Source organism: Osmia bicornis, chromosome 8 (genome assembly GCF_907164935.1).
Source record: "Osmia bicornis bicornis chromosome 8, iOsmBic2.1, whole genome shotgun sequence".
In the NCBI taxonomy this organism is placed as follows: domain Eukaryota; kingdom Metazoa; phylum Arthropoda; class Insecta; order Hymenoptera; family Megachilidae; genus Osmia; species Osmia bicornis.
The window spans coordinates 10793635-10817206 of NC_060223.1; the positions used below are offsets into that span (position 1 = coordinate 10793635).

At 40.8% G+C, this 23572-nt stretch overlaps 1 protein-coding gene and 1 long non-coding RNA gene across 4 annotated transcripts in view; one reads left to right on the forward strand and one right to left on the reverse strand.

The window, feature by feature from the left end:
• The first annotated feature begins 13666 nt into the window (after positions 1–13666).
• Positions 13667–18670, forward strand: LOC114876442. Its single transcript, XR_003789385.2, has 4 exons — positions 13667–13803; positions 13905–14119; positions 17449–17552; positions 17635–18670. It is a non-coding gene; the product is annotated as an uncharacterized LOC114876442 (long non-coding RNA).
• A 1226-nt stretch (positions 18671–19896) lies between these two features.
• The window catches only part of LOC114876441, a 165176-nt gene continuing 161500 nt past the window's right edge, over positions 19897–23572 (reverse strand). The window contains exons 4-5 of one of the 3 annotated variants that reach the window (XM_029187930.2): positions 20477–20777; positions 19897–20385 (exon numbers count right to left, since the gene is read on the reverse strand). The gene's annotated coding sequence lies outside the window, so the exon portion shown is untranslated. Of the gene's footprint in view, positions 20386–20476; positions 20778–20963; positions 21184–23572 lie in introns of those variants that run through there. The other 2 variants (XM_046286779.1, XM_029187931.2) reach the window with 2 other exon arrangements.

Below are 23572 nucleotides of genomic sequence, written 5' to 3' on the forward strand. Positions count from 1 at the left end.
AATTGCGGAAGAATTGCGCGATGACGAAGCAAGTAAGAGGCGGTAATCGCTCACAATTCAATTGGAGAGACGAGTAGGACGAGGCCGACTGTCCCGCAACACCCTCATTGTGCGCGTTTAATTAAGCACAGCTGTTTTGACATCGGAACAGATAGTTTCTGCGGCTTGCTATTCGAAGGCGGTTGATTTACCTGAAACATCTGCCGCATGTGCAGCACACTGTGCCGATCCTGTCTACTGTCGTTTGATTTAAAGTGCCCGCCACCATTGCGCGTGAGTGTAAATGAAATTCTACCAATCTATCTGAACTGTAAGAAAGAAAAAAATTAAGATGAAAAATCAAAAAGATAGAATTCAAGTTCTACGAGGGAATTGTCGGAAAACAATGTCACGGAAAATTCAATCAACCAACATTCGAACGAGTTGACAGTGGTTGACAATGGTAAAATTTTTCGTTTCTTTTCTTTTTTTTTTTTTTTTTTTTCAAGTCATCAGGTGCGAATCTTCCGTCGCGCAAGTTTGTATCTCGTTATGGCAGAAACTGCGCTAATTAATGCTAAATGTGATCTATACGCGTCGTAATAACCCAGCAAACTTTTCCTGGCCGAGGGTGGCCCGCTCACGGGAAACATTGTGAAATTACAGCGGGTTAAAGAGACGCTAATTTAAATGAACTACTGTAGTGCGGCCGGAAAAAGGAACGGTCGCCTGTTTTGCTTGGCTTTTTCCATTTCAATTTAATCACCGCTTTAATTCGACCGGTGGAAATTTCCTGTTTGCTCGTTAATGCGCTTCCTTTGTATCTGCTTCTCCTGAACAATCCCAAAAGTAGCGTAAACGCGATTCCATTATGCTTATTTGGGTACAAACTTCTACCTCAGTCTTTTATATTGTCCTTAACAATATACCTCGACTCCAACAATCGTTACCATCCCAGTTAATCAATTCAATTCGTCCCGTTAAAGCCTCACGAATTCTTTTTCTCTTTTTCTTTTCTTTCTTTCTCGAGCCGAACCTCGTTCGTCAGTCATCGTACAAGTACTAATCTCGCTCGAATTACGTGCTCGAGGTGTCTTTCTCGTTCGTAGCGCAAGTAAATTTCAAGCCAGCCACTTGAACCTCGAAAAGCACACGGCGACAGAGGTAGACACACGAGGTCGTCTTAAATCTTCAAAAAAAGAAGAAGAAGAAAAAAGGAATAGCTAAAGGTTTTTCGCAGACCCCCGAGTGGCCGTCTGAAGCGTCGTCTGATTAAAAGTCTCGCGCCAAATTAAATACAGGAATTCCCTTCCAAGCCCTCTGTCTGTACGTGGAGGTCACCAGAGGTAGAACAGAGCTATTGAATTGGGATCAGAGAAGGAAAAGCCAGGCGGGCACAAGGGGAAACGGGACGATTCGGATTAACCGATGCGAAAATATTACGGTAATTTGCTTGTCGATTGTTCGAAGGATTACCGAGGATTTTTCACACAGGGATTTTTGGATAATTTCGAGGCTTACTGAACGTTTTCACATTCCCTTCGGAGATCACAATTTATCGAACCTGAATGAAATACACGTTTAATCCATTTTGAATGACCTTTGACCAGACAAATTTGGATACCTACTTTGCCGGGGCCTAAAGAAGCTTTGGCTTCTTTGACAAAATTTTATTACAATAAACATTTTCTTCGAAAGAAGCAAGTTTACGCTCGTTTGTAGCATGAATTTTGATAATCAACAGGTTTAGTGATAAGAAATTTCAATGATCGCATTGAGGAAATGTTCTTTCGTGTCTTTTCAGTAGAAATTATTGAGTTTCATGGAAAAGGTAAAATCATTCCGTCGAATCTAGCGTGTTTGGGTGTCTTGGAAGGTCGTCGTGCTTTCGTCTGGTATTCTCGTCCTTAACCCCTCACTACGGTCTGTACGAACCCGTAAATTTCACTTGAAATCTCTTCCTTTGCTTGAAACCCACGCGGAAGAGCCACCTGTCTCGAAAGTTTCGTGCTTTAACTCAGTTTGCGCGTATTTCGTGAAGCAGAATCACGATTTATTAATGCGGGATCGAATGGAGTAGAAAGCTTTTATTTTCGTAAACATTTCAATCCTTTGATCTATTTCTATAAACAACTACCTGTCTGTATGTTTGTGAAATAATTTTTAGGAGGTTAGAAACTTAATATCGCGTCAGAATCTGAACGACACGCTAGACTGGTATTGTAAGCTAGCTCTGTACTCCAACGAGCCTCGCGTACGAAGGATGTTAGCTCGTTCTCGAAATATCCGTCGAATCCAAGTTCAGCTCAAAGTTGTGAGAAAGCTGAACTCATTACATTCCTCTTAAGATGCGTACACTCGACACAGAGACGCCATTAAATAGATACATTAGAGTTAGAGGCTTTGGACTAACCGAGAGTCTTCAGAAGTCCGGACCGAGACTTCCGCAGGGCAAATTCATCGTAACTACAATGAAGTTCGGGCTAACGTTCTATGCGGCGAGCGGTATATTCGTTGACCCAGAATTCCACTCCCTCGGGTGCATAACAATCTCTGAAAGCGTTTCATTGAAATCCCAGAGTGAAGGCGGTTGCGTACAACGGCCACTCTCGAAGTCCATCGTGTGATTGTTTGTAGTGTAATTTTATTTGACGGTAATTCATTCGGAGCTCTACCATCGGATGGAGGTTTCACTTCCATTCTAACGGACTTTGTACCTTCTCTGAGTGCTAGATTGCTGTTCTATGTTTCGGACATCCTGTTATGGGCGAGTTTCAATTTTACTTTAGTTTCTAATTGGTTAATCGATATATTCTTAAGCTGTGCACGAAAAAGGAAAGAGGGGAAATTCACGAGCAAACTTATCCATCTCCGAGTTAAAAGAAAGAATCGAAGTTTGAATGATTAATCCAATCCAGACGGAGTGAACTGTCCACGTAATGAAAGATCCCCTGAAAGAGGTTCCTTAATCTTCATCAGCCCCTTAAAGAAAACCGTGGTCCAGGAAGAGACAAGGACCTGCAGAGTGGAGTATCATTGGAATAATGAACCCTTAAGTGTCCCATCTCTATTGAGAAAAAAAAAAAACCCGCTCAATAAGTCCGACGTGCTTTTATTAAGATCCTCCGGCTGATTTCCCAACGTTACTCCCATTTAACGTGACGTCTTGTCGCTCCCTTGGATTCTACTTTCAAAGTCTCTGCTTGTGTTTGCCAGGCTCCCTCTTTACTTCGGCATTAATTATAGCGATCTGTTCGGGTCTAAAGTCGGAAGCTCTTGCTACCTGACCACCTCGAGCACTTTTCCACTCTTCTTCTCCTTGCTACCATCCTCTCTTTTTGCTACCATCTCTCGGTGGTTTCTCCTCGTTTGACAGGATACGAGATCTCGTTTAAATCCTTGGCCGTAAATCGGGATTAAAGTTAGCACCGTCGCAACCGCTGCCTGATGAACAGGTAGCTCGAGCATTTTGCGATCGTTCATTCTGCCGGAAGAACGGAAGCACGGAAGCACGGAAGCACGGAAGCACGGAAGCTCGGGAGTTCGAGTCCTCTCCATCGAGCTGCCACTCGAATATTTTACTCCAACTATTCGATCGATAATAATCGTTCGACTGCATGCAGATGTTGCTTCACTGTTTTACGTTTTTAATTCGACAAACGTTGCATTAGACAAATTAGACGTTGCCAAATTATCTGTGCCGTTCTTCTAAAATTAGTTATTTTGCATTAAGAATATCAATGGTTAACAATATCATCACTGTTCTGCCGTTTGTCGACCTTATCGTTGATTCGTACCACTGAGCAAGAACAAAAGAATTTGACGCGACGCTTCACGTTCTCTGTAAGCCCATAAATACCAGTCAGAGGATGAAACTGCGTGCGTTTCATCCCCTGGACGTGCGTCTTTTGTCTTCGCTATCCAGAAACATCGTTCTTCTATCACTGAACGTATCCTCGTCGAAATATAGAGAAAAGCAATCGGTTTCTTATCGACTCTATTCAGTTTTTCGGCAATCCAGAAAGGCAGGATCGCATGTTCGTTGGCTTCTTGAATCATGCTATCTTGGACGAACTTGATAGAATATAAAAGCAAAACGTATCTGGATCACCTCCTTGCTCTCTCCTAGATTAAACGTCGATCCCTGACCACCCTCCTGTTTCCTTCAGGATCCTACTTACCACCTTCGCCTCTTTTATCTACCCCCTTAGACTTTACGCTTCGTCGTTTTCTTCCTTCTCTTCGCCTCTTCTTTTTCTTCGTCTTCTTCTTCTTCTTCTTCTTCTTCTTCTTCTTCTTCTTCTTCTTCTTCTTCGCTTTCTTCTTTTCCTGACCCCTTCAACGACCCCTTGGCACAGCGTCTTTGACGCCGTGTACCGTGCTCAGCTTTTTAAGGGTTCAATTATCCGTAGATTCCTCTCGTCATCCTCGTTCTCCATCCCCTCTTCGACGTTCGCCAGAGAGAAAAATGTCATACTACCCTTTTCGCGCGAGATGCTCTCGAGACGAAGCTCTGACGGCCGGATGCGATGTGCGTTCTCACGAAAATCGAGGCTCATCGTTGCGAAAAATTACATGGCTCCGTTGATTAGCCCTTCTAACATCGAGGCTTCTACCAACCGTATAGGAAACGCCGCCAACCGTGCTCTTTTTCTTTTCAAGCGGTTGAATTAGAGTGTTTAAGGAATTTATGGGTAATTTATGGGTAATGTTTCTGAGGTATGTTGTCTTGTTGGATAAAGATAGAGAGGGTTGTCTCGTAGAAGGGGAATTTTAATGCTTTCAGGAAACAAGAGGGCTTCTTTAAGGACCTCTGTTAGGAAAGATCGTGACGCGCGTTTTAAGGTAGCCTCGTTAAAGCTTTAATCTTCTCTAAGTAGCGGAATGAGCAACAAAGGAGGTGCATCATTGTTGATACGGTGTTAAATTTTCTTGTTTATTAAACGTTCAAGAATTTTGAATTTTAGTCGTTAGGACGTGTCAAAGTACCGGGGAGATTCTGAGAAAGGTAGAGTTGATACTCGACGATGTTTTACTATTTTGAAGGATTCAAGTTACGGCCCTCAAACAACTAAACGCAAAGCAAGCTTTGGAAAGCTAATTTGAATTTAGATGCAACCCAACGTCGGACAACGCGATTTCAGTTTATGAAGTTTAATTTTGGCTGTGTTAGTTTTAAGAACAAGCCGGGGCAAGTTTTGTAGGAATTTACGTATTTTGCGAGAAATTCGCAAAGTATAGAACAGCAGCGAGGAAATAAATTTTAGGAAACTGTTCACCTTTTTCAGATTGTAAGAGTTCACAGTTTTTTGGCATAGAAGCGAGAGATCCTTGAAATAATCTTTCGTTTAAACTTAAAAATGTACTCGTAGTATTATACATAGATGAAATTACGAAAGATTTTTGTTCCTTTCTAAATAATATAATATTATGTACTTTGCCGAGAAGTAGGTGTAAGAGAAAAAAAACAGACTCGATAACGTAAAATTTAGAAAGATCGAGGAAACAGGAGAATGAAAAATCCTCCGCATCCCAGGATCGATTAGACTTCTGGACGAGAAATTTTCTCCGCGAAAACTTTAATTACTTCCTTGAGATTCATTACTCGATGCTAATAGACACGTGTTCTTCTTCTTCTTTTTAATTTTTAAGCTTCCACATCATGAATATTACCGCTCACGTACCAACTTCCCATAGATAGATACGCATTATTTAGAACGATCAATTTCTTCAAATATTCTACATAGAAAATATTAGGGTCCAAAGTTAAAAAATTTCCATTAAGAAAAAATGGTGCATTTTTCATTTTTTTTTTTTTTTTTTTTGTGCGTCGTTGCATCTATAAAAAAGATATCGTCATAAAAAAATAGACTTTTTTAATACCTTTCAACCTTTCCTCTGCATCTTTTTTCCATTTCTAAACCAAATCCGGTGTTTATTTAAAATATTAACATATGCAAAAAGTATTCGTTGTAGGTATGTTATTCATTTTTCTAGTTGAAATATTAATAGCAGCAATAAATTGGCCGCACATTTAGTAATTATGGGATCGATAAATCGAGCAAATCAAATGAACGATAATGCACCAATATTAATATACGAGTGCGCCGACTATTTTATCCGGCAGGGAGGCGTGTTTATGATTTCCGTATTTAGGGGTTAATGGATTATTAATGCAATACAATTTATTACGCTCCAGTGAGGAACAATAAACGTTTCAGACGTATGTATACATTGACAGAAATATTTTCACGAGTTACATTTTCGTGCGTGACATTTCATATGAAAGTAAAATTGTAAAATGTATGTTACCAATATAAATTTAATGTATGCGGGCCTTTATAACTATTAATCATCGAAACAGTGTTCCTCCTAGCTCGAATATTTTCTTGTCCGAATAAACGAGAAATGTTGAAGACAGTGGAGTACAACGCGTTTATTAATTCCTAGCTGTTCGACCGTGAAGTATTGTACACTCCGCATTTGCATACTTCGATAACCCGTTAGTCACCGAAGTGCAGAGTTATAGCCACGTAGCCAGTGCCTCGCAAACCGCAGACCGGATCGATCGATTTTCAATTAGCTTCAATTAGACCACCGTACCCGCCAGAAATTTCGCGTAGCATTCGCGATGCTCGTCTGATCAATGCAAAAATAGTCGTCGAAGAATCCATTCGTGCAATTATCGGAAATCGTTCGTACGTAAAAAATGTAGGATATAATTTTACTCGAGTACGAAATTTTTATCTAAAACGTACGTTCTCTGCTATAAAATGATCAGGACAAGTGGTCAAAGTTACTTTGAATTCGTTACTTTCCCTCTTTCTATATTGATGAAAAGTGACGGGAAGTCGAGGATGATGGTCAAACGAAAGTGACCATTCGTTAAGAGGCAGAAGTTTGTTGATTACTGAAAATTCGACGGTTCGAGCAATCAGCATTACGTCGAAGGGACAATGGATTCTAGAGGGTGTAAAAGGAGCGGAGATGCAGGAGCTAGGCGAGTGATAGTTATTCGTAGTTCGACAGAGGGTTCGTCCGAAGTGGCGTACTGACTGCAGTTTAGATAATGGCAGGCCAAGTTCATTAGCATGGTCTGGTCTAGAGGGTCCTATCGTTGTTCTCTCCAAAGCTTCTCTCTCTCTCTCTCTCTCTCTCGTTGGCTTATTCGCAATAGACCGAGATGGAAAGCCAGAGACAGAGAGAGAGAGAATCTTCCTATCCGTGGTAATAACGAGCCGGTTGTCATCGAATATCGCCAATGGTTCTCGTGTTTCGAACGTTTGTACTTGTTAGTACGGATGAAAGATTCGCGCTCCACACTCTGATCCGACTGCTTATGTTTTATTCAGATCTGTCGATTCCAAAAATGTCGCGCGACTATACGCTTCCCTTTGACTATGTTTTAGTTTTGTTTTGCCATCGGTTCTTTCGCGTTTAAACCGTGACGATGCAACTGGGACAGAAAGTTGGTGGATGAAAAATGCTAAACCAAGCTTTCGTACGATAATGGATCCTGCAGTTTTCAGAGAGGAGTTGCAATGCAACCTTAGTTTTCTTAATAAACGTCCCTCGATATTAGCGGCGAACTTGGTAATTTTTGATAGTTTTGATAACATGTAATAGAAACTAAGATAATTTCGAAAATTTATAACACTTTGTGGTAAAAAGAATGAAACAATTATCAATGCGGTTCTAAAAGATTATACGGTGCGATTAATTTATTAAACGATGACTTTCCCAAGGGTGTACAAGAACAACCAGGAGCAAGCAGCCAGGTTAACGAAAGACGTTTATCGTCTTTACGTCCCTCGCATTCGCCGCTTTTACGACCGCTCGTACGCTTGCGAATGCATCCTCGCGTGGGGTGCACTTAGGGCCTTTTCAGCCATTACGCTGTATTGTGACATGATTGTCCGCCGTGTGCGCATTATTGGCGGAGAACAATGCTCGGGCCAGATAGAGACAGTTAACTGAAACTTCGAGCTGAATGATGCAGAATACATTTATCTGATATTACAGTGCAACCATTTTAATGATCGCGATCACGATACTACTACGAAGGATGCTTGTTTGACAATTCAATATTGATTATTATTTTTTTTCTCTTTTTTTAAAGATTTAAAAGTCATTATCAGCAGAGCTTCCATTTCTAATAAAGCCGACTGCAATGTTTTTCCTATTGAACGCGGCTTAAATTTAATCTCATTTACTGATAATCGTTAGCTTCTCTATTTTTTCAACCAAAATGGGTACTATATTTCATAACGTAGAAATTTCATTCGGTTACCAGAGGTATCGTCGTAATCAGCTCTCATTACCACTATCGTTCGCTATGAATACTAAATTTACCGAGAATAGCAAGCAAAAGCAGCTACAATTTTCCAAACTCGAAGTGAAGCTAATTTCAAGCGAAACAAACCGAAACGTTGAAACGTGTTAGCTCCTCGAAACAGTCTCTGACAGCGAGTTAACGCGTTCGTTTACAAAGCAGCGGCTGCCGGTTAATCCTGTTAGACGAATTTCCCGTTTGATTGGCGGTAATTTCCAATGGGACCCCATAACGTACCGTGGCCATCGATGCGCGATTCGAGCCGTGTTTCGATCTACTAGCCTGCAATGCAAATCAATGACGCTGACGAGCATCGGACCTCGTTCACTCGGTCAAATTCTATCTAGATAAATTCAGGGATGCTCGATGTTCGATGCTCGATGCTCGATGCTCGATGCTCGATGCTCTCGTTAGCTCGAAATCCACTCACCAATTACGTAAAATTAGTCGGAATGTTTTATGGATACGTTGCGTACAACGCAACGTTTGCCTGACGTTTCGTTCAACTATTTATGCTTTATAATGACTGCATATATTGCAATTATGTTCTAAAGGCCCATTACGTTTCATTACCTATGTTGATCTGTTTCTATCATGCTGGATGATTAATTTCAAAATACAGATCACGGGGACCGAGTAGAACACTTGAAAATTAGACTAGTATCAGCGCACACGTTCAAAGACATTTCAATCAACTTTAAGCTATTCAGGACACGTTGAATCTATCGAAGAAAGAGGGAATCCAGCTTGAATAGAATTCTGTTACAGATCCATTCAAAGGACCTCTTCCTATACTCGTTTAAGAACGTAGTAAACGATCTTTTTGAGCTACCGATCCTCGTTGACGGAAGCATTCATCTCGAACGAACAGTCTATCGATCAATTTCTCACGGGTTAGACGAGAATATTTATCAAGGCTTTTAAAGACTCTGCTACGATTACCAATAAAAAAAAAAAAGAAAAAAAAAGAAAAAAAGAAAAAAAATCCACTGTAGAGAGCTCGCGTGCATCATTATTTGACTCGTATGAATATTCATATCGACGGCTTCGAAACTCGTTCAACTCGTGGAAAAATCACGTACATTTTCAGTCGCCACGACGTTTCACCGATGTGCTGTCACAATGGCGTTGCTTATACGTCTTTATTAAACGTGCTTTACGACCTGATTTCCCGTCGAGCTCTATCTGTCACCGTGTTTCGCGGTCTTTTTACGCTTTCCTTTTTCGTTCTTCCGAGAAATAGACTTACGGTTTCGTACAACTAAATGTGGGCAACTAAAAGTTAAAATTCCATCGTAAATTTAAACTTGATACACGCCATTTGTGCATGTGTGTGCGCGTATAAACTTATTTAAAAAGAGCTAATTGCAATATTTTCCTATTGAGCACGGCTTATATTCGAAATTTTCGAAGAATATTAAATGTATATCTGGTCGTAAATGGTTGGAAACTTTAACAAGTTCATTGTGGCATCGTACTTTGATTTTATATACGACAGTTTTCATTGAATATCAACCTGTGTGGTAAAATTTGTAAGTTTTTAACAGAAATCGTATGTATTAAAAATTAGAGCAACAGTCTGTCAAGATCAAGCGAATAGATGTAACTTGATGATCGATATCACGCGAGCACGTCTGCATTATAATCGAATGAACGTAATGGATCTGGTAGCCTTGTCGTTAATTAATCGTATCCGCGGAAGTTGCACTCTGACGCTGGGAACACCGGGGGTGGTACATTCGGGGTAATCATCAGCGAATTACCCTCTCGGCGAGCTAGCGCTGGCAAATGTGATTAAACGAGGGACATCTTGCTGCTTCGAGTAGAACTTGAGCAACTACGTAGCTCTAATTCATAAAAGGTGTGTCAAAGTTTCGTCGAATTTTTGTTGGTTTTGTTGGTCATAACCAACAAATCGATTTCAAAGTTACTGTTCTAATTTCACGCGTGACAAACGAACCAATGTAAAATGCGTTTTACGGTGAAGAATCGACTAATTTGTCTTAAGCTCGGATGAAAAGCGATTAAGAAAGTTTCAAACTACCTGATACATTTGTTTCTCTTGATTGACTGAAGGAAAGTAGTACAACAAAATAATAAGTCAGCCAACTCGTCTTTTCTGTCTGACCATATAGTGTACTATACTACTTTGTTCACAAATGATTCATTCATCTTAAAAAAAAAAAAAAATACCAATCAAGCTTCTTAAGGTTACTTCTCTGAAAGAACTTGTCGTTTTGCTACTTAATGACCCATTAAATTGCCGTTTACGAAGGTGTTAGACTCGTATAAGACGATTTTCCGCCCGGATCGCGACACACCGCTTCGTTACGCTTCGATCAACGATTGCGTCGGCAAACCACCACTCCGTTGATACGTCTGCGATTTCCTGCTTCCCTCTTGCCTGTCGTCGAGCGTTTATTTCCTGTCTGTCCGAAAAGTGCACTCAGACGGAAGTAGACGAGGCGAGATATCGATGCCGGTAGATCAAAGCCCGCATACTAGCACGAAACTCTTAGCCGGTAAAGAGAGGAAGCATACAAGCGAGTGTCTGCTTATTTTGAAACCCATCAAACTGCTACTTATCCTTTGGAGACGAGCAAGATTTTGACAAACGGGTGAACAAGTTTCTACTAAACGCGATATTTCGTTTAAGTGGTAAAATATTTTTTGTAAAATTTATCAAAAATATTTTGAAAATGGTTGAAGACAGAATAAGATATAAGGCAAGATTAAACGATGGTAGATGATTGTATCTTCGTGTAACTTTTGTGGATTTTTTCCACTTTGGGATAATTGAAAAGGGCAATCACATTTTTTTTTTTTTTTTTTTCTAAATGAAACTTTACAGGGCTGGTCGGAACAGGAGGTAGGTAGCAAGGTTAGCACGGCTTATACTAAACGCTAATTTGCATCGCATCTGTATGCACCATCGTGCATATCCCAGGCTTACGCAGAGTACTCTGCTCTTAATACTTCGTTAATCTGCGACTATAGCATAGCTCCAGGTGAAATTCGTTGCGTTTCCACGAAAACTGATCGATTCGTATTCCTCCCTTCTTCCACAAAACATTGAATTATTCCTTTACCGCGTTGGTAATCAGTTCGAGTATGAACATTCTACTTTTCTGTTCTTAAGATATATTCAACATTTTTATCTAACCGTGGCTGGGTATCAGAATGCTTTACACTCTTGTGGTAAGCTGAGAAATTCATAAACTCTATTACAGAAGCTTCGATAAAATCGTAAAATAGTTATACATCGTTTAAATTCATTCCGTGAAGCATCGAACACCTTCTGAATTTTTTAACAATCTTTTCGCCAGCTGGTTTCACGCGTGTAACGAGAATTCGAAGTAACTTTCAAAGTCGAGGTATCTTCAATAGTCAAGGATGACTCAATTTCTGGGTCACCGAGTTAAGGAAAATTGAAATTTAATTTTTCCGATAAACTAAAGTATTTTCTTTTTAATGAAAATACTGTTATATACATTTGAAAAGTTTGAGTCGACTGTGTTGGTAAATAGTGTTAATATTAACGCAACCACGATAATGGCTTGCTTATCATATGAATATGTGTCAAGTTGACTAGGTCAGTCCCGATTCCTGGCTCATAGTATATAGTACTAGCAGCACCAGTACATAGGGATTAGTGTTAGAATGGGATTCCATTTGCGTAACATAGACGCACGTCAGAAAGGGCCGGACGTGCCACTTCTGTAACAGGGATTCTGCCACAAAGGAGATTGCAATCTGATAATCGTAACGTGATGTATACTAATAATATGGTCATTACAGGCGTACCATTGGAATTGGTATTATTATAATGATGCAAAAATAATACTCATTAGGTACATACACGCGATTGAAGAAGCTGAAAATGTAGCAGCAAACTAGACAGCAGTGAAGCGACAAAAGAAACAGACAATAGCACCTTCATCCAGGATTCGAATTCAGGATTATAGGGATACTATGGAAGAATTCCAGGACGAGATTGTCTGATCTTTGACCAGAAGATGTTCGAAACACCAAGGTGAACATAGTACAATTTGTTTGGCTGGAAGACCAGGACTTTAAAGGGTTTACCATAGAAACGAGACAGATATTTTACGATTTAAAAAAGAATGAAATCGTAGACACATTGGACAGAAAATTAAGAATGGTAAGCGATTATTAGCAAATCGTAGCATTAGCAAAAGTTTGTTGTAAAATATTCGAAGGATTCTTATTCGAAAGAAGTCGTAGTTCCTCTACGAGTGACAAAAAAAAAAATAGAAACATTTTCTCCTCCATTCGTAGAAAACCTCGGTGTTCTAGATTCTGGAATGGCAGCGCGACACCGAGCCTGTTCCTTGGGGAGTAGAGGAATCTTTGTGTTAGCAGCATAACCGTACGCATAGGACGAAATTACATAGCGCGAACAAACGTCGTGCAGCAGGGTTATAGGAGTTGAAAACCGTCTGCTTTGATGTTCCTTCCCTTTGACTTGTTTTTCTTTGTACTTATGCCCGGTTCGTCGTTCACCAAGACGAATCGACTTCGAGAGCTACCCGAGAACGAGAGAAGATTAGTCGAGCGGAGGCATATTCGAAGGAAAAAGGGTTTCACCGTGACGAACGACAAAGACAAGTCGGTTTTCAGTTCACCATTCTACGAGTATGTACGCTTCGTTCCTATCGTTCTGATCACGCTGTTTCACTTTTTTCTTTGCTACAATCTCTACGCCAAGTATCTTATCGTTCGTACTGTTCTGTTTCTGTTGCAGAAAAGCTACGTGAAATAAAGAAACAAACAGTGTAGTATTGCATTAAGAAAAGATAAGATTCCGGACGGATCCCTCGGTATTCTTGAAAGAACCGCTTTATCAAGTGGTAAGGATCGAAATTAGGCCAACGAACGAAGGGAATTACCCTTCCCGTTGGAATTTTCCATTATTTTACATAATGTTCGCGTAATTCTCGTTCGTGCTCGTCTCAGATGGGACAGCGCTGATCTTGTTTAATCCCTCAACGTTCTACGATCTAATATCGTTTGATTAACCCAAAGATTTTCCGGAATTCGGAACGAATTATATATTTTTAATACTCGTTCATTTGAAGTTAATTAATTCAATTGAAAATGATTGCACCACCTGTTCTGTTTTAACGAACCAATATCGGCAAATTAAACTTTACTATCTTGATTATTTTAATTACGACCAGTTCGAATAAAGTTTTATGTTAGAGACCGAGAAGATTCTTGTTCTTTTTATCAAAAGAATTTACTTTCCAGAAGTGTAGCTCAGTATTTTTTTAAATTCTCCTCTTAAGTAGTGCTTTAAACTCGTTATAAGCGTCGCTTTATTTCCAGCTCGGTGCGTGAATGCGAGAGAAGAATTCATACGTCGCGTCGCGTACAGGGATGCAACCCTTAGATAATGGAACTGCAAATTCACGCCGAAATGAATTACATTATACTTAATTATTCAGAGAGTGATAAGCTACATTAAAGGGGTAAGTAGCAAAAACGAATCGCTTATGATGTTTCGATTTACCATGAATCTTGACAAAATATAAAAATTCACCTCGTGTATCTTGTTTATGAAATTTGCAAGAGAACGATGTCGAAGCAAGAAGAAGGGTAAGCAAGGGATAGAGAAACAGGGTATTCAAACCAAGACGAGACAGCCACATTATCTCGCGGCACGAACGTAAACATTGACACGAATTTTTGCAAGCTCTCTCGCTACATAGAGGTGGATGAAGTATAGAAAGGGAATGGGTGAAGAAGGGGTGGACGAGTCGATGCAAGACGCAAGCAAAGGCTGCGGTACGTAAGTAACTTGGTTATGAGCCATCCATTACCTTGTTCAACTCCACTGGCGATACTCTTACCCCCGTTGGCCCGGACCGTCTAACCCCCTTGCCACATAACTCTGTGAAGCCCTTAAGTGCACCGCCGCGAAGGTCCCGTATACACTGTTTGCAGAGTTACCCTTCAACGGCGTTAAAGCATCCCCTTTTCGAACCACCACGTTGTCCGTTGCTAACTGAAGCAATCAGATACGCTGGACCTGGCAAAATTCCTTTGCTTCCGCTTCTGTTTCCTCTTTGTATAGAATAATCGTTCGATTATTTTCGACCTAGAAAATTCTTTTTCTCTTTTTTATTTTTACAAATGCTTCGTGCATGTACCTATACAAACATGACTGATACTAATTATTTTTAATCAAATTGTTAATAGGGTTTTTAGAATCCTTTCTTTTTCATCGTTGCATAGTTAATACTTTGTTGCAGTATATTTGTAGTTAAATTTTAACAATGCAAGAAACGAGTAAGATTCAATAAGTTCTTTTCTGCGACCATCGTTACTATATTACTTTACTGTACTTGTATCATCTGCTGAAAAACTGCTTGTACGTTCTTGAAATATCGTAACATACAATAAATTAATATCAATTAAGAGAATGTTTAACCATTGAGCAAACTTGCAAGCACGGAGAATGGGAACGGAATCACTAAGTACCCGCTCGATTCGCAAATATAATTCGCAAGCAGGCGACCACCTTAATGCACGAAAATTGCCCCGTTGTCTCGCCGCATGAATCGCGTTTCCCAGCAAAACGGAAATAACTTTTATCCGACAGATTACTTGGAAAATCCCCTTTGTGACAGTTAAAGTGCAAGCTTCTCGCCCCAGACTCTACCTTCTCCCACTCGAATTTAATCCTGCACGAAATGGAAATACTAAAAATAGTCGAGTCCCTTCGAATGTACCGCTTGTTAGGGCGAACGCGATTGTGTTCGCCTCGAAAGCATTTCGAAATTTCAACCTGTCCTGTTGAATAACAGAGACCGATATTAACAATTTTTTAAAGAGAAAAAAGGGTCAGAGAAATAGAACGAAGGAAATGGAGAGCGGCAGAAAGGCGAGGAAAAGCATGAAGAGTGAAATAGTTAGGAAAAAAGGGAGGAGAAAAGTTTCCGGGATAGAAAAGGGTGGGTGAAAGGTCAAAGGGTTTTATTAAAGGAAGGGAAAGAGAAGAGAAAGTGACAAAGTGTCGGAGAAAATAAGGGAGAAATAGGGAAAAGCAAGTAGAGGTCCAAAGGGGTTTTGACCTATCTACTTATTGCAATAATCAAATTCTATATTTTGCGTCCCGTCCTCTCAGCATCAAACCAACGTTAATATTGTGTGCTTAAGCACTAATTTATACATAAATAAGCATGTAGCTAAAATATAAACGCTATCCACTGAAGGATTAAAGAAAAAGTCTGTTATTTTTATTAATGTCTTGATCGAAATTCAGTGAAAATTCAGTTCCGTGCTGTCTGATTACTTTCAGCTAATCGCATTACCATCGATGAAAAGTGCTAGGTTGTTCCACGTTTTCCCGCCGCTGATTAAACATTCCGCCACGAAACACAATACAATTAAAAGTTCGTCGCTTAATCTGAAATAATCCGCAAACAAAATTCGCACGTTGTTCGTCGAATAAAGAGCAACGTTCACGCGATCTATCAGTTCTTTCCTAATACCTTTTTGTTCATCGATCAAAGGAATTAATCCGAAATTAAGGATGCGACCTGTTCGAGCTGGTGCTGCGTCAATTACGCGTGTAAGTTGATTGGCCGGATGTAGACGGCGTTAATTACGTAAGCGTCAAATTGGATGCACGCGCGAACGACGGAAAAGAGCAGCCTTAATTCTCGCGAAAGCCGATTGGATTAGCGGTCAGAGCCATTTTCCGTATAGCTCGCTCTCTGCTCTTCCCTGCCATTCCCTGCCATTCCCTGCCATTCCCTGCCGCCCTTACTTTCCTTGGAACCCTTGTCGAATCGAACGAGAGAAGAGCCTTCGTGTCTGCATAAAATTTACCCTTTTGATGTTGAGCCTGACTAACGTAAGGGTCACCCACCATTAAATCGTCGCTGTGTATTAATGGTGACCATAGTCGCTCGATTTTGATCGTCGTTCGAAAAAACCAATAGGTTAAATAAATAAGTAACGAAAGAAAAATTCTACACGTACAACATTGAACAGTAGACACCATCGAAATTGTTAGCAAACGTTTCGTTCCAGGATACAGCATAACCATAATCATAATGCATCGCGTCAGGGACGTAGAGCGTCTGAGCGTCGGCGTAATTAAGATTTCTTTATCATTGCATTTGAATGCAAGAATGCACGACTCCCGGCATCCTTTGTTCCTACACACGCGGGTAGCGAGTGGCGTTATCTCGGTGCCGCTAAATTTTCCTGAGTTACAGTCGCGAATTCAGTCGGGCCCCTCGTTAATTAGCGACCGAAAGAAGAACCGCCGGGGGGCTCGTAAATCAAGAACAATGCCGGGAAATAGCACGGCCGACGGGGGTGGCTACGAACCTTCGCCAACGCCAGAATACCCACCCCTTTTCATTCCATCTTTTTCTCCTTCTCTTGCGAGCAACGTGGAAAAAAAGTTTTTCTGCAAATACGTTTTCCACGGTCAAGATGCCTTTCCGAGAATCGAATTGCTTTCAACCATCTCCCGTATGCTTTGTGTTATTTATTTCATGCAAACCGATTACTAAATTCATGTGTTTAGAAGATGGAAATGAAAAATTTTGCTACGGAAAACATGGATCAGTTGAATCGAAAAACTGTAATTAATATTTTGTCCGGATCTATGGACTTCCGTTTTTTATTTCGAACGGAACCAACCGCAGATTCTTGAAAAATTTCTCTCGGCCTCGTACGAGCAACGCATACATGAATTTCAAGCACGAATCAGTCTCGGGAAACGCGTAAAATACACAATCTTTATTTATGCACCAAGAGACCACGGTATCTCGTTATCTGGATGGAACGCGTTTAAGTTTTCCATCATATTTTTGGTATACACAAACCTGGATACGCGAATGTATTTTATAATATTATCTTTGAATAGAAAGCAAATATCGTAGCCACGGTAACGGTTAATATAATTATTGTTCACACGAAAGTGTCACAATTAACGAGATCCCGATTTAAAAAATTTTCCTATTTTGCTTCTTACTTTATGATCCAGATAAAATAGAAGTGTACCAAAATATATTCTGTCTGTTTTCGAACGTACAATGTTTACAAATAATCTGCTTGGTAAAATTTCTCTTATAAAAGTGTACTATCATTAACAGTGTCGACTTGGATTTCGATGGGGGCAAACAGCCGCAAGATGTTTGCCAGAGTCGAGCAACTGTTTGTAGCAACAACGGTTGTTTAAGTTTCCCTAATACACGGGGTAAGATAATTGATCACTGTTTCGGAACACACTTTGTGCCTTCTTTATTCAATAACTGTTTAATTCAATTACATCCCGGCAGTCAGTACGTGCAACAATGCTGCAAAACAACGTTGCAAGTGCGTAATCCGGCTTACGCGATCCAGGCGTCCAGAGCGGGGGCGATCAGGAGGAGAGGCCGTCACCGGCATTTAAGGTGGGAATTAAGGTCCCGAACCCTCCCAGCAACGTCAGTGAAGGTCAGTGAAGGGTTGGTTTTAGTGGGTAGCGTTTCTTCTCAAGGCACAGATTGAAAACCCCTTGAAAACAAAGGCATGTCTAGTCTTGTTGAATCTGTAGTCACTGTTCATGGTGAAATACTCATCGATCCGATCGCAGTTGGATTGCCAAACCACTGACTGCAATGCAGCCGTCCGTCGACAACCGGTAGTCGCGCGTCGTTCATACCGTGCTCGCTCACACCACCATGGGAAATTTAATTTCCCAGGCTACAGTTCTCGGATACACAACCACCCACGGTTATGACCTCTCCCCTACGTCCTACTTCCCTCACCCTATCCACACTCGAAAACTGCACAACGGCTGCTGTCATTTGACATTCCAACTTTTTTTATTTATTGAAAAATATTTTATTAAATAATATCGTTTACATAGTTGTACTAATCGTAAGTAGAATATAGTTGCCTAAACTAATTATACAAAAGAGCTTGTATGATGTGTGCCGTTATCTGTGTCCGTTCGCAACTCCAAAACTCGTAGAAGCGTGTGAAAATACCGTCATAAATGAAATATTTTCGAAATTCGATCCCACTTCCATCTATACAAGGGTGGGCGAAGCTACTTGACGACTTACCCACCGACTTTCCAAAACAGCCAGTGACTACAGATAGTAGAGGACTGGATATGCCTTTGTTCTCAAAGGGTCGTAAATTTCTGCCATGAGAACGAACGCCATCTGCTTTATCCTAGTATAAAAATCAGAAATACTTCGTACTACAACAGTACAACACACTTTGATGGTAACAACAGATTGCTGCGATATCAAAAACTATACCCCATTGTTCATTTAATTTGCTGTATTTGTTTTCTTAGCTTATTGAATAAACTCATTAGAAGGACGAACGTGTTGATTTTATTGCTCCCGTGTGCATCCCTTACATCCCTGCTTCCCTCACATCCCTTCATTCCTTACATCCCTGCATCCCTTACATTCCAACATTCCTTACATCCCTGCATCCCTTACATCCCTCCATCCCTTACATCCCTCCATCCTTTACATCCTTGCATCCTTTACACCCCTGCATCCTTTTTGAAAGCATTGCATCATAGCGCCTCCTGGCGATAGAAAAAGGAACTAAATCATACAGCAATTTTGGCCCTCTAGCGGCAAAAATGTGAACTAAAATCTCGACGTCGAATCAGCGCCATCTGGTTTTGAAAAAAGGAACTAAAACAAGCAGAAATTTTGGCCCTCTGGCGGCAAAAATGTGAACTAAAATTTCGATGTCGAATCAGCGCCATCTGGTTTTGGAAAAAGGAACTAAAACAAGCAGAAATTTTGGCCCTCTGGCGGCAAAAATGTGAACTAAAATTTCGACGTCGAATCAGCGCCATCTGGTTTTGGAAAAAGGAACTAAAACAAGCAGAAATTTTGGCCCTCTGGCGGCAAAAATGTGAACTAAAATTTCGACGTCGAATCAGCGCCATCTGGTTTTGGAAAAAGGAACTAAAACAAGCAGAAATTTTGGCCCTCTGGCGGCAAAAATGTGAACTAAAATCTCGACGTCGAATCAGCGCCATCTGGTTTCAGAAAAAGGAACTAAAGCTTGCAGGAATTTTGGCCCTCTAGCGGCAAAAATGTGAACTAAAATCTCGACGTCGAATCAGCGCCATCTGGTTTCAGAAAAAGGAACTAAATTTTTCGTGATACTTTACTTACCTTTACTTACCTTTACTTACCTTTACTTACCTTTACTTACCTTTACTCGAACCAGAGGGCCATAAGTATTTTATTTATAATATATTATATTTATAATATATTTTTGTTATAAGGGTTGAAAGGATACAAGAGATGCCGGGAGAATTCAGGAGTATAAGGGCTACAGAGATGTAAGGGATACAGAGATATAAAGGGTAGAGAGATGTAAGGGATACAGAGATATAAAGGGTACGGAGATGTAAGGGATGCAATGTAAGGGATGCAATGTAAGGAAGACTGCAACAATGTTGCAGTCCGGGGTATCGGAGACCCCGTTGCATCGGTGGTGCTCTCTGTATACCGACCTGATATCATCTTGGGGTGTTAGGGACCCCGATGCATCGATGGTGCTCTCTGTATGCTTACCTGATATCGTCTTGGGGTGTTAGGAACCCCGAAGTACTCTGTATGTCGACCTGATACTATCTTGGGGTGTTAGGGACCCCGAAGCACTCTACATACCGTCCTGATATCACTTTGGGGCGTTAGAGACCCCGAAGTACTCTGTATGCCGACCTAATGTCATCTTGGGGTGTTAGGGACCCCGAAGGTATGCCGAGGTATAAGGAATGCCGGCATATACGAGGTGCAGGAATATAGGGAATGTAGTGATATAAGGGATGCAGTGATAAAGGGTTGAGCCTCGTGAGGCCCTTAAAGACAAAAAAATAATAAATAACTGGGAGGGTTGAGCCAAGGCCCATTAAGAAGGATAAAATAATAAATGACTTGGGAGGGTGGTCCACGCGAGGCCTTAAAATAGGACGTAAATATTATGGGCGCAAATATTTATTTCTTCTGCGTGCAGGCCCAATTTTTGATCCGGGGGTGTCTGGGACCCTCTAAATCATGACCCTTAGAAAACAAAGGCATGTCCAGTCACATCTGGATCACACTACAGGAGAATACTAGCACTATCTATTGGAAAACTGCGGAAAACACTTACCGATTTATCGACCGACCCCTCGGCAGTCAGTAAACTAGTATTCCGCTGTCTCGGAAAATCGGTCGGTATGTTGTCTTGTAGTTTCCACCCTTCTTGTATAGATGACGCAATGGTCGAAACTGAAACTACTTTTTGCAGGAATCATCTGCTGCTGGAGGAAATATTCAAATGGTCTGGATCCCCTCTCACGTAGGCATGTACGGCAATGAAAGGGTGTTAGCCAAGGAAGCCACCAAGGAAATATGCCAAAGATATTCAGCCTGACGGGAGCATCAAGATTGCACCCACTGACTTCTATCCCCTGTTTATAGAAAAAATGTTGCATGATACTGAGGCTGAATAGAGAAGGGAAGCGGAAACCAAGGGGAAAGCATATGTATTTTTATATGTAAATATATGCACACCGCATATAAGGCTTATTTTGCAATTAAATTATAATTAAAGTTTTCATATGTAAACCAATTGTAAAATATACAGATAAGGGATGATCAGCTAAGGCCCAGAAGAAGAATAAAATCATAAATTTCAAGCCCTTATAAGTAAATAACTAAAGTAAATTGTATAAACTCGTAATGATAGGCAGATCCGCATCCCTCGGCGGTCGCGTTAAGATTGACTAGGTTTCACCTCGCTCGTAGTCGAACGGTTGACAGCGGTTTCCGATCAGCCACCTTTACTCGAAGCTGACAGACTATAAAATACAACCGCTGATGACAAAATAATAAGGTCCTTTTTACTGAGTACGGTGAAGGGAGAAAAAAAGAGAGGAGTTGATTAATTCAATGAAGCTGCTGGCAGATGGATTAATGAACTATACCAGAATTTTATGACCCCGATGGCTCGACCTTACACCCGAAATTAAATTACAATCACTCCCCTTCCATCTTTCACCCTCCTCCACCTCTTCATCAACCAGATTCTAATCCAATTGTGAAAGTGGTCCGGATGAAAAACGACGAACCGAGTGGCGTTAAAATAACCGTCTATCCCTCGCCGGCTGTCGATAATTGCGTTCCACCTGGTGTATTATGCAATATAATCGCGTCACCTCCATCGTACACCATGGAACCCCGTGGATAATTCAATTTCTGTGGCCGACAAGAGCGTAAAAATGAGGCCTTGTGTTTCGTGTCATGGAAATTACTTTGACCTAACCGACGCAAACCATTTGTCTTCCCATTTTCTGCAATCTTTCCACTCGCAAAATTATTCATCATTCTTTTCCATTCGATCAGGAAGATTTTTACTTTAAACAAATTTCAAAGTGAACAGAGATTATATTCTGTTCAAAGACTCGGGAGGTTTTGTGAAAACTTTTCTGTCATATTTCTTTGAGAATTTGATTCACGCCATTTTAGACGAAAGAACACGACACAAAAGAAACACGGATCTGTGGCACACAGAAAATACGATATATGTATAGCTGGAGAATATAAAACGCCAGATCTTGGAGCCGAACTTATACACCGGTGGAGATTCAGCTGAATGACAAAGCAAGAAACGTGGTTAGAAAGACGTATGACGTACGAGTTTTGAAAGACAATTTAGAGAAGCTTGGTCTACGAGAATTATTAGAATTATATTAGTGTACCGTTCCATGTAGAATATTTCTTTTTCTCTCCAAGTTTCATCGAAGTCGAAGAGGAATGGTTGGTTATGAGATTCCTTGTAAGAATTTAACGCTAGGCAATATTCGATGAAGCATCGTCTCAGGTATACTACTCTTTTCCACCGTCAAAGAATAATATTATGATATTATTAAATTACCCGAGGAAACTCAATTACGCGTTCTCCGTTGCGACGCGAGCCGTACACCCATACACACCGAAAACAGTGTGCTGTATCGGTGTGCTTTATGAAGCTTCAGCGTCGTCCAATTACATCGTGGAAAAAGTTGAGGAATAAACTCGGAAACCCACGGCGGGATACTAGTTGTTTGCTAACGAGACATCTATCGTGAAAGAAGAACGTTGGAATTGACTTTTTCACGCCATCGCGATCGTAACGGGCATCGGTTGGCAAAAATGTTCGATAACTGACGTCAGCTATTCGATCCCTTGTTGGATACTTTTAGCTGGCCATCATTGTATAAGCTAGATACAGCCCCAATCTCGATTCTTGACATATTGCCTCTTTCCAAAATCGTTAGACCAAAGTTAGACTGGTGAAAAACGCTTGATGAGTATTATTACACTAGAATCACTAGAAGATGAAAATTAACCAATAATTTGAAAATGGACAAGAAAAATTAAAAAATTACTGGCCAAGCATGAAATCGAGAAAATATAATAGCTACCCAGGCCAATTGATAACTGTGAAGTCGCGTCGCGTCGCGTCGCGTCGCGTCGCGTCGGTGAAAAACGATCACGGAGATTGCTGTAAACCGGCCTGTTTGTTTGGTAACACGTGAACTGAATAATTAAATACTCGGAAGTGATTCACGCGATTCATTGTGCGCGCTCACTCTGCCGGGACGATCCTCTCGAGCGCGGGATGCAAGCCGGAAACGCAAATACCAGATATCCCGGCAGGTCGGCCATCGAAATGTCAATAGCTCTTGTGCGAGATTAAATGTCACGCTGACGCACCGAGTAATCGAGAGAATGGCATCTTTCCCTCTCTATCTCACTTTCTATTCACCTATTTCTCTCTCTACGTCTTTGTACTACTAAGGACAGGGAGGTACAGTGAACCCTTCCCCTCAGGGTGAAGCTCTGACTTATTGCTTCTTGCGCGATATTCGTGGAAAATAAAAACCTGCTGATGAGACTCGAGAATTCTACGATGTACGTCATTTCCAGGCTGCATTTCCCTAATAGTGAAATTGTGCTAGTTGAAGCATATTTTTGTGAAAGATGCAAAATCAGCTAAGATACATAGGGGGTAAAATTTCTCCTATATGGAAACCTGCCTCTAGTTAATTTCGGAAATGTCCGTCGACCAAAAGTTCTAAGACGCCAAGATAGACGGGGCATCAGAGTTGATGGAAGTACCGGTTACCAACAAAATTTCAAGTTTCACGTCAGATCCGCCGCATCTCGGTAAGCTACTTATGAAATAAGTAACGGACATATCACGGTGACCCAGTTTTAAGCG